The sequence below is a fragment of the Mixophyes fleayi genome, chromosome 3 (assembly GCF_038048845.1).
Source record: "Mixophyes fleayi isolate aMixFle1 chromosome 3, aMixFle1.hap1, whole genome shotgun sequence".
In the NCBI taxonomy this organism is placed as follows: Eukaryota; Metazoa; Chordata; class Amphibia; order Anura; family Limnodynastidae; genus Mixophyes; species Mixophyes fleayi.
This window is the reverse complement of record NC_134404.1, coordinates 114,826,771-114,839,827: the sequence shown is the minus strand read 5'-3', so window position 1 is coordinate 114,839,827 and position 13,057 is coordinate 114,826,771.

Sequence of the window (13,057 nt, the reverse complement as noted above, 5' to 3'; positions counted from 1 at the left end):
AAAAGCACCTTCATCAGAAACCAAAAATCCATGATGTTGGCAGCATGACCCAGTAGGTAGGGCAGGCATGCTGCCTGCTGTAGGACTGAAGGAGATAAATGCTATTGTCACGGAGCCTGAGTTTGGAATAGACCTCGAAGCCCTGCTCTAGATAGACTTACCCCCGGAGAGGTGAGGAGTCTAATGGTAGAGAGGTAATCACCAGGGTTCCCCACAAAGGAATATGGACTTAGCCGCTCTGTAGCCAAAGGTCGCGGCCCTCTAAGGGGGCTTAGAGCAGGGTGAGATGGAACTGTGGATAGAATACCATGGAACTACACCTGCCAGTACCAACACATTGAGCCATCCATTACCAAAGACAATGTACCCACCAATTTACTCTGTTTTATTGAGAAGGTGATACTGTTAAGCAAAACTGCAGTGTAATGGGTTGTTGTTCTGCTGTGATGAATATATTTTTCCCAAGTCAAGAGGCAGTTCATACATACATATCTGGTACAAAAAACCTCTAGCAAAAGGTGATGTTGTGTGTATGGCCAGGTCTATTTATTTTTTAGATCTGTTTAACTAGGATTGGACCCCCTTTTTGTATTCAATCTTCATCTCCTGCTCGTCTGTGTATACCATATTTATTAGCCAAGAATATTATCACAATGTTGACTGTATTGCCAACCAGGTTATCAGAATATTCCAAGGAGCAGGAAACCTGTGTGCTAATCTTGAGGGAGTCAGTGACCTGCCTACTTGTGTGGTTATGACAGTAAGGACAGGACTACATTTGACTTGATGCAAACAGGAAAACAGAGGCGAGCAAGATTATTATTATTAACATTTATTTATATAGCGCCACTAATTCCACAGCGCTGTACAGAGAACTCACTCACATCAGTCCCTGCCCCATTGGGGCTTACAGTCTAAATTTCCTAACATACACACAGACACACACACACACACACAGACAGACAGGGAGAGACAGACAGACAGAGACTGACAGACACACAGACTAGGGTAAGATACCGCAGACTTTGGCGGAGATTCAATTGCTGGAGATGCGCCATGCGGACATTACCTCTATGTAGGGCTGCAAACATTGCAAACACTTTCAGTAGGAATCTCCTCTTTTTTGCGCATCTCCTAGGGGTCTGAGGAAAAATCAGCGGAGATTCCTGCCATTACATGGGCGTGATCTGTCTATCTGGACGTTACAGAGACACATCATGCTGAATTGTATCTCCCCCTGAGATGTAAAAGGTCGAAGGAGTAGACAAGCCAATAGCACAAAGGTTTGCCCCTATTACATTGATGCATGAAGGCCAATATGTGCAATTTGGCCGTATGTGGCCAAAATGCATGACATGTGGTTGTTTGGTCATTTGGTGAAGAAGCAGGCCTTCTTCCAGCATTATTTGGGCCTGTTAGTGCAGTCGGTACATATCTTTACAAACAGGCCAATAAAGGCACTTTACAGTCATTTTAAGACCATATTTACCAACATATTTAACAATGAACTGATTTATTACGTTCAGACTATTATTCGGCATCGGGGTTGTTTTTGGACCATATGTGCTCAGTATCAGTCCAAAATTAAGCTGTTTCCACTTTTTTTTAAAAAGAAGTCCAAGAGCATAAATAAACTGTTTTAAACACGTGGAATACATGGACATATCAACAGCAAAATAATATTTTTTAAAATAATAACACTGTACCCCAGGCTTAAATGTCACAATGTTTTACTCGATGGCCTATAGCTACTGGTGAAATGTGACAACTTGAGAGCTATAGGTTCCCAAACAACATACCTATAAATTCCTTCTCTGCACGTTGAGATGGCTAGGCACTGATATATGTACAGCTGACTAGTTCCACTCCAAGTTACATAGGCTCTTGGTTCACTTTTAGGTTAGTCATGTGACTTGTCATGGAGGTTCCATTTATATTACAAAATCTTTGATGGGGAATATATTTAATTTTTTTAAATTTTCATTTCGAATTTCAACTGTTCATGAGCAAAGGGAATGATGCTGCACGGTCTTTGATGGCTGGTTGAGAATGAGTGTTCTGGATACATGGTGCACCAGCACATAAAAAGCGAATGTCCTTACTGCAAGCTCTTTGGAAATTAATTCTTTAAGCCTGAAGTCCCCAGGGCTCATTAGAGTAGATATATTCAGAGCTTACAAAGGGGATACATCACATAGGTGAACATTTAGATGACATTCAAAAAAATATTTTTATACTATAATAATGGTATTTCCAACACGCTTTTTTAGAACATGAACTCCTGGCTGGCTACAGGAAGAATCTAATTTAACCAATCAGCTTGGGAGCTGCCATTGACTTCACAAAAATGAGTACTTGTCACCATGGAAACGTTTGGCTGTGTGCTGGATCCTTCTGAATAATCAAAAACACAAACTGGCTTTCTAGATGATTAATCTTTTCCCCGGTGAACCTTCTTGAATGAATTACCAAAACAAGCATGATACATTTGTTTATCCCAAGATGATCATTAGAAAATTACCTGCAATCATAATTCCCGTAAGGCCACAGTGTACCATATGGTTGATTACAGACATGAGCAGAAATAAAATCACTTGGCTTCAACAGGTTTGAAAATTACCAAGTTGCAGTGTGAAATTGTCCATGGAAAACAGAACTATTTTCATTGTCATTATTTGCATGATATTTTCCTGTGCATGTCGGCTATGTATCTAATGATAATTCTGTGAGTGCCTGTACGTAGAAGAATGACTAAATAATGTTTCTCATTCAATTGCTGTATAGAAACAAGGTTTTAGTACCTTGTTGCCAGTGGTGCGTGTCAATGTATATTTTTAGTGGTACCGTACCACTCATTATAGTCACCTTCATTATCATCAGTTATGTAGAGGGCGTTGCAGATCCCGCAGCGCCGGATAATCATTACAAATATGACATTCATGAATACAATAAGTATGAGCAGAAGCATGAAAACAGTTAAGCAGGATAACAAATACATAAATACAATTATGCATGATAGCAATGTCAGGTCTAAAGTATAGAGAGCAGTGATTTGACAGCAAATAAATATATGGGGCCTGATTCACTAAGGAACTTAGGCAAGAAATTTCTTACTTAAGCCTCTTGAGCAAAGCCATGTTACAATGCAAGGGGTGAAAGTTAGTTTTCTATTTTGCACATAAGTTAAATACTGGCTGTTTTTTCATGAAAATTCTTGCCTAACTTCCTTAATGAATCAGGCATATGGACACAATTTCTGTCCCTGTGAGTAAACAAACAGCATGACACTCCCCCAAAATTCAGCAAAAGATATGACAAGGAACATGCGAGGTAGATGGATAGTGAACCAACATGAGACATAAGGAAGAGAGGGCCCTGCCCATCATCATCAGCTCTTTATTTAGCGCCACTAATTCCGCAGCGCTGTACAGAGAACTCACTCGCATCAGTCCCTGCCCCATTGGAGCTTACAGTCTAAATTCTATAACACACTCAGAAATAGAGAGAGACTCAGGTCAATTTGATAGCAGCCAATTAACCTACCAGTATGTTTTTGGAGTGTGGGAGGAAACCGGAGCACCCGGAGGAAACCCACGCAAGCACAGGGAGAACATACAAACTCCACACAGATAAGGCCATGGTCAGGAATTGAGGAGAGAGCTTTCATTCTAGAGTTCATATCACATTGTTATTATGAGGCCCATTTTCTAGACATGATGTTGTCAGAGACCTCTGCCACGATTATAAGGCACACAAGCCTAACACAGACATATATCTTTTAGAGACCCTCTCTTTCTTATAACATGACTCTGTTTATTAAGTGCCCAACCAGCCCAGACATCATCCTGTCAGAGCCCCTCAACACAGATATGAGACCACTATCAGAAACCAAAGCACCCCAACAAAGATATGTCTGTCAATGCTCCCCATTCAACAGCCTTTATAATTACATCTCCCTATAATGAAAGTGTTCACTTGTAAACATTACGTTGTGAGAGGCCACTATTAGAGGACAGAGCCCACCACCACTTAATGCGTTTTAATAGAAATAAGTCTGTTCCCAGGCCATCCCGCCACAGCTTTCACTGTGCTCTAGAGGAAGAAATATGATTAAACATACTTATGCTCTGAGCATCTTTAAAATAGGTGCACTAGAATACCACCCAACATACACTGCATTCTGGGGGCGCCAATTTGATTAAAGTGCAAAGTGGTGCAGCAATTCCCTCCTCAAGATCAGGTGTACTGGGCCATAGAACCATACTTGCACAACTGACTCTTCTTGTGAGCTTGATATGCTATTGCATATTGATGCTCATCACTGCTTTTTACAGCTTAAAGGACAGACTGTTTTAGTCATGAGCATCTATGGATGTCAATAAACAGCTGTTGCTATGGAAACTTTACCGAAACCCTATTACTAACCTGTGGTGTTGCTGCTGTTCAGTTGCTAAAACTGGACAGTGATGTTGCATAAAATTTTTAAAAAAATAACCCGTGCTGGGGGCTGGGGTTTTAATTTTATCTACCCCCAAGGAAGATAATACCAATCAATGTTCGGTACATTGGATGGTGGCATAATGCAATGCATCCTATTCTTTTCTACCTGATGCAGTATGGGGCCAAGCACTGCATGCTTGGTAGAAGAGATTCATTGCTAATGTAAGGGCAAAATACTAGCACCTATGCAAATGTGGAGGATACATCAAGCTATCTGCGTGATGCACTGATGGGTCTGGGTTAATAAAAATAATATACTCACAGCATTATGCTACCTGTCCCTCTTATGCCAGATGGGGCAGAAATCACATACAGCACCATAACCTGACTCCGGGGCTCTACCCACCTCTACAACCAAGTGGGGACAGAACTATAAACACTTAACAGTTCTCTGGGGGTTACCAGAAATCAAAGTACCTACCCATGCAGTCTCCATTTGCAAACATTTGTGATACAAAATAGGTTAGTTCTAAAGAGTTCAGTGACTTTGTGTGTGGTACTGTGATAGGATACCACCTTTGCAATAAGACAGTTCGTGAAATTTCATCCCTGCTGGATATTCCACGGTCAACTGTAAGTGATTATTAGAAAGTGGAAGCATTTGGGAACAACAGCAACTCAGCCACAAAGTGAAAGACCACGTAAAATCACAGAGTGGGGTCAACGACTTCTAAGGCGCATGGTGCGTAAAAGTCATCAACGTTCTGCTGATTCCATTGCTGAAGAGTTCTCAACTTCCACTAGCATTAATGTAAGCACAAAAACTGTGTGGCGGGAGCTTAATGGAATGGGTTTCCATGGCCGAGCAGCTGCATGCAGCCTCACATCACCAAGACCAATGCCAAGTGTCAGAAAGAGTGGTATAAAGCTGATTTTCCTTGCAAATAGCTATTCCTCTGTTGAATCACTCTGTATGTCTCTACACTGGCTGCCTGTCTTCTAACGAATCCAATATAAAATACTTTTACTAACCTACAAGGCCATCAACAAAGCTGCACCAACATACATCTCCTCTCTTGTCTCAAAATATCTCCCAACTCGGCAACTCCGTTCTGCAAAAGATCTGCGTCTCTCATCCACCCTCATTACATCCTCCCATTCCCGGTTACAGGACTTTTTTCGGGCTGCACCCACTCTATGGAACTCTCTCCCTCGCACAATAAGACTCTCCTCTGTTCTACAAACTTTCAAGCGTTCTCTGAAAACCTACCTATTCAGACAAGCTTATAATATTCCTCAACCACCATCTTAACCTCACTACCTTTAGCCTGTTACACAATTTCACACAAGACAACTACCCCCGGACCAACATTGTTGTGTGACAGGATCATTTAGCTTATGAGTCACCTTACCTTTGCAGTCTGGCTGAGCAAAATGTATACTTAACCTCATGTGCCAATCTCCCATTGTCCCATAGATTGTAAGCTTGCGAGCAGGGCCTTCTCACCTTTGTCTGTTTTACCCAGTTTGTTTATTAGTTTATTACGTTTGTCCCCAATTGTAAAGCGCTACGGAATATGTTGGCGCTATATAAATAAATGATGATGATGATGATGATAAAGCACACAGACACTGGATGGTGGAGCAGTGAAAATGTGTTTTGTGGAGAGACGTATCGCACGTCTGTTTGGCAGTCAGATGGGCGAGTCTGGGTTTGGCGGATGCCAGGAGAACGTTACCTGCCTGACTGCATTATGCTAACTGTGAAGTTTGTTGGAGGAAGGATAATGGTATAGGGCTGTTTTTCAGGGTTTGGGCTGGACCCATTATCTCCAGTGAAGGGCAATCTTAATGCTTTAACATACCAAGTCATTTTGGACAAAGCTATGCTTCCAACTTTGTGGCAACAGTTTGGGGAAGGCCCTTTTTTATTCCAACATGACTGTCCCAGTGCACAAAGCAAAGACTACAAAAACATGGTTTGATGAGTTCTGTGTGGAAGAACTTGACTGGCCCGCACAGAGCCCTGACCTCAACCCCATTAAACACCTTTGGGATGAACTAGAATAGAGATTGCCAGCCAGGCCTTCTCGTCCAACATCAGTGCCTGACCTCATAGACGCTCTACAGAATGAATGGGCACAAATTCCCACAGAAACACTCCACCATCTTGTGGAAGCCTTCCAAGAAGAGTGGAAGCTGTTATCCCAGCAAAAGGGGGACCAACTCCATATTAAAGTATATGTATTTGAAAACAATGTCGTTACAGTCCCTGTTGGTATAATGGTCAAGTGTCCGAATACCTTTGTCCATATATGTACTTTCTCCGCTGAGCTCTGGTTGGCTGAAAGTTTATAACAATTACAGAATGTTGAGAAAAATGTCTTTATCTGAATGTTTGTCATTTTCCTCAATTCAAATTCATGATAGTACTAGCACTCTAGTGGGATCATGTGCGTCTCACCATCCACCAGCTGCAGGGCCAAGCCTTCTACTACTCCATTGTGGTTTTTATTACCTTAGCATAAAGAACACCTTGAACCTGGGGGGGGGGGGGGTTTATTAAACACGCACAAATACAATAGATAGATAGATAGATAGATAGATAGATACACACAGAGTAAGAGTCACCGAACATGTAATAGAGAGAGTGCAAATGACCTTTCTAACTAGTATATAATTGCAACTATTCATTGTTCATATATTTATTTTTACTACACTCTAATTTAAGTAAGGGATAGATTTCATTTATTTATATATATATATATATATATATATATATATATATATATATACTGGTGAAAAGTGTCTACTTGTTACACATAGGTCTATATAAGGTTAATAAAATGTACCGTATTTTCCTCCTGTTCTTCTTTGCTGCTTCAAGCATTTCACTATTTGTTAATAAGTTACCAGCTAAAAGGAGGGCTGGGCAGCAGTCATTTCTAAGTGCAAACTATAACTTTCCAAAGATAGGGTGAAAATGACCCAGCAGAAGGTTAGACAACATAGCAATGTAGATAGAAACACATCACAGGTTAAGATTGTGTTGTTTACTGGAGTAAAGTTCTTCTTTGTTTTATTGGCGATTAACTTGTTCTGGCATTGCTATAATATTCTAAAGTAATGCTGTTCTCTATTTTAATGGAACTTCGGTGTTCTAAAGCAAATGTTCTCAAATTTGGTCCGGTGGCCTGCTGTCTACACACAGGAATGTAAAAATCTTTGTGACTAGCACTGAGAAGCATGTTAAAGGCATAGTACATATCATAGGTGGTTCAACATGGAAATTCGCCACCTGCCTAAATAACTATTATATTCTGTATGTACTGTTAAAGAAATAAAAGATGTCATCTGCAGTAGAGTGGGCAGATATACCCTGAATTATATACACAAATATATTTATAACAGAATATATATTAGTTGAACTCTGAATTTGAAAAGTAGATAAGTTTTCTTAGATAAAGAACTAAGGGGCATATTTATTTTAGGACATACTGCTTAACAGAACAGGTATTAAAACAGAATAAAATAATTTAATAAAGGATTATTCTTTGAATAAAACATTTAGTATAATTTTATAAAGGTTTTCGGGGTTTTTTTTAATCATTTTTAAAATAAATGTTATCTTTTATTTTCATCTAATTGAAACTGGAAGCATCTGCAAAGACTTGCCTGGCAAACGATAAATGCATCATTATCCAAACTTTTAAGCCAATTGCTGCTGACAGATATAATTCCAAGTGAGTGGGGATGGCAAATGTAGTTCCACTATTCAAAAAAAGCAGTAGAGAAGAATATGATAACTACAGACCTATGACTATCACTTCAATATAAGGGAATTTTAAGGAAATCACATTTTAAAATAATTATTGATTGTTTAGATTCAAACAATTGACAAGATCCAAGGCAGCATGGATTTGCTGCTGAGAAATAATGTCAAACATATGGAGTGGATTTTTTTTTGACTCTGTAACTAAAGTGATAGATCAGGGTAGGTCAATGGATTTAACTTATTGAGATTTTTGCAAGGCTAAAGTATGGCACAATGAGTAAATTCAGAACTCAAAAAGCCTTGGAATTCACCGATATATGGTGGAATGGATAAAGGTTTGTCTAAAAGACAGAGGGATATATTTACTAAACTGCTGGTTTAAAAAAGTAGAGATGTTGCCTATAGCAACCAATCAGATTCTAGCTATCATTTATTTAGCACATTTTACAAAATGACAGCTAAAATGTGATTGGTTGCTATAGGTATCATCTCCACTTTTTCAATCTTGCAGTTTAGTAAATATACATCAGAGTGTTGTAGTCAATGGCATAAACTCATAGAGAGAGCTGGTAACCAGTGGAGTACATCAGGGATCAATCCTGGGTTCTGTTTTGTGTAATGTATTCAATAGTTCTAAAACTTGTGGTCTACAAATAAAGGCATGTCTTTTGTGCAGATGAAACAAAGTAATAGGTTTGATACCCCAGAAGGGATAAAACATAAAGAAGCCTTCTTTATATATGCTGCTTAAAACCAACAGACTTTATTGACATAATGCCTGGACCCTCAATCTACTTGTACTGGTTAAAATACATAATAAATTAACCACACATAGGGGGAAATTCAATTCCCCGCATTGTTCTAAAGAACAACGTGGGCCACACCCAATTACCGTACCTACAGTAATTTTAATGTGGATTTTTGCTTACCTCTCACAGAGTTGCGAGGAAAAATCAGCATTGAAATGACTGTAGTATGGTAATTATGCGCATCTATTACCGTAGTAACGGTAATACTGTGCGGCCCGCGTTGTTCTAAAGAACATCACAGGAAATTGAATTCCCCCCTTAGAAGGTGAGTCCACTGTAAGAAGTCAAGTGGTATTTACAGTTACATTCTTTACTGTCATTTCAGGACAAACCTATTAATACACTTATTTGTTTATAACCCGTTCACACAATTTTACTCAGAAGACAAAAGAGTAGTTGAAAAAAGGTTTCACGGCTAAATAATTTTTGGCAATTTTAATCACATTTCATTTAAAAATTTTCATTAATGTAAAAACATAAATCAAGTACAAAGCATATTTAGTTGAAGGAAAGGCAAACAGTCTGGCTACAAAGTTGCACAAGAAACAAACTGTGTCGGCATCTTTTCCAATGATCGATTGCACATTTTATTTTCTATTTTCAGAAGGTTAGGCCGGCCGTGCCTCACCCTGCCGTGTATCCCTGCATATGGGTGTGTGGACTGAGCACCGTTTATAACAAGATACATCACAATCTATGGATCCCAACAGGAAACATGTCATTATGTTATACAGTATATTTCCTCAATTGCTTTTTAAATATATAATAACATTAGATCCGTTTTACTGTTATTTTGCACATCAAAAGCACTATGTGTGTTTTTGACATTGTTATATCTGGTTTCTTGTGCCAAAGTCATGGTTGCATCCACAAATTTAGGGTTTTTGTAGATTAACACATATTTTGGCTGCAAAATGGGCTTATTATAAACAAGAATAAGGACAACAATCAGGTTAGGTAACAAGGTTAAAATATAATAACATTACTGTGTAGTGTATTATATTCCTACAGTGTAGGGTAACAACATGTAATCCAGTAAACATAAACAGCAGTTATTAGTATTGCATTAATGTTGAACCGATCATCGTTATAGACCCAACCCAATGACAACAACAATAAACAGTCTCACTCTCTAATACCATTTTAACTCAAATTTCCATCTCTAAAATCTATCTACTCACAGTTTATAACATAGTGATGTGACCAGTAGAGGTGGTGGTGCACATATAATTAAAATACCAGTGCCCAAGATAGGTCTGTCTATGACCAGAGTCCTTTAAACCACAAATAATTGGTAAAAATAGAAACATAAGTCTCTTAATATTGCATAGGGTTTTACCTAATAGGTGTAGGACTTAGTCTAATGCTTGTCTCTGGTCAACTGTAACACTTGACAAGGTGAAGCTCTAAAGAGATTAATATTTATACATATGTCCTTGTCTCCAATGATGCTGTACTTCCAGTCTTTGTTATTCTTAAAAGAACTTGGCTGCTAGCACTCTTGGAGTCCTGGAACACTTGGACTTCAATTCAGCTGCTTCTACTCAATATTGATGGCTATGACTTGGCCTTGTGCGCTCCACATAAGGAGCTCACTGCCTTGTCCTCCTTCTGTTTCTCTGGTCAGGCTAGAGAGGACAAGATGGAAGCTCTGCATGGGTTTATATCTATACCCTCCCAATAGTCCTGGAGAGTACTTAAATAAACTAATAATAAACAAATTAATTATTCTTTGAATTTTGATTCCTCCCTGTACTTTTAATTCTCCTTTCAAATTTTTATAGAAAGTATTACATTTTAATTGGTTCCCTTCTATCAATATTTAAGAATATGCAACGCGGAATCATAATGAATCCAACATACTTAATTTGAAATAAACATTGTTTTAAAGAGATAAATCGAATCAGTAATTGAGCGAAAATAATTTCACTCTTGCCCACATTAAAAAGAAAATAATCATAGAACAGTAATACCGCGTAACACCAACCATGCGCAAATGCAAAAGATTAACTGACGACACTAACGTGATCGATTCTGGAACAATGCATGTTCCAGAATCTCAGGAAAATCTTGTGGAGCCATTGGAGGGGTCTCAGGGAGCCCCGGGTCTCTGAGTAGCACACTTTGGGGTCTATGCAACAACATAATGCAGTGCCACTAAATTTGCATCTCTGCAAATCTCAGTGATGCATATTTATGCACCGCTGAAATGCATCATGCCGGGGCAGCTCTGGGAGCCCTGACGAAATGACCCATCTGCAGCAAAGTTTTTCACCTGCTGACTGGCAAACAGGAAGTGTTGTGCGCACTTCCATTGTAACGAATTCTGCAAAGCCAGAGAGGCTTCAGCAGAATCCCATAAGAAAACACAGGTATCTCCATCCTGAGATGGCGTTACCTTACTACGCAATGCAAAGCTTATCAAAGCTTCATGCATTACAGAACATCGCGGTCCCCATATTAATCTATGGGGACTGCGATGCAGCACGTTATTTGTCTAAACGGAGGAGATTTCTGCTATATCTCCTCCGTTAGGCATGATATACAAGATGTAGAAAGTTGCTTCCACATCTTTCAAGTGCCAAATCAGCTGGATGCATAGACCCCTTTGTGTGATTAGTGTATTAGAAATGATGGAGGCACACACACATACACACACACACACTAGGACACAGAGACTGGAGTGATGTAAACTTGCTGAGGCTTGTTAGATATACTGCACTGAACAGAGTAAAACTAGTTTGTCAACAAGTGTAGCAGATTCAATAACTTCAGCACTAGCTAAAAGATACAATGCACAGATTCAACACAGTAATTTGATAGCTCACAGATTTGCTATTCTAATATTAAATAAGTCCTAGTGCTGTAGTTCATGGGACATATACTTTCACCAGCAGTCAATTGCTGGGAACTTTGTTGGGACTGCCTAGGAATATTACTGAATAATAACTATTGGTGTCTCAGGTATATAGGGAGCAGGGCAGTTTACATAAACATCATTTACCATTAACAAACTACTTTAACTTAGATCCATGTAAAAAGAAATCTTTAATGTGAATATTTTTATCCATTTTTTTGTTTCTTAGTGGTCTCCAGTACTCATTGTCTTTATTGTTTTAGTTAATATCAGAATTCCAATGGTTTCTGCTGAGCATATGGTTTACACACACACATATATACATTTACACATAACATCTGAGCCCACAATCCATAGTGGTTTCTTTTCCCATAAAGCAAGCTAGCTGAGCGATACTCACTTGCCCCCTAGTCTTAAACCTGCGATGGTCAATAGTAGGAAAGACATGGAACTAGAAAATATGTAGGAAAAGATCAGCAACGTTACAGACTGCAATGTACAGAACCACTAAGCAGAAGATTGGTTAGGTCCAAAGTAGAGGTGAAGGCAGGCAGGGAACAATAAGAGCCGTGGACTTATAAACCGTACTGACATGGGAATATCATACTTATATGTTATGCATGGTTCTCCCACATTTAATTGTGCAGCAACATTCACTTGTCCACACAAGTGATAAATTGAGAGTTTTAGTTTTTTAATTAATGATAGTAACAAAATTGAGTCAATTCTTGTCTTTTGCCATGCCCCCCAAACTTTGGTTCATAAATTGAACTACTAACAAATATAGGCGCAAAAAAAACTAAAGTACCTTACGAACAGCAAAAAACATAAATCAGATATAAAATGTATACAGAGTAGAATAATGAATATTAATAACACATAAATATAATCATTCTCACACAGTGTTGTCATTATTTTTACAGATTATATAGCACCAACATTTCTGCAGTGCTGTACATTAGGGAAACGTTTAGCATGTGACATATTGACAATTACTATAATGTGTGTTTTCTTACTAGTGCATTGACAGGAAACATAATCACGTTTTACACACCTTTTGCGTGCAAAACAAGAAAAAAAGGATTTCTTAGCAATTACAACAACTCGATTCCATGTTGTGTATTAAATGGTTGCTATGTAATTAAAAAGCAAATCACTTTAAATCTGACAGTCACT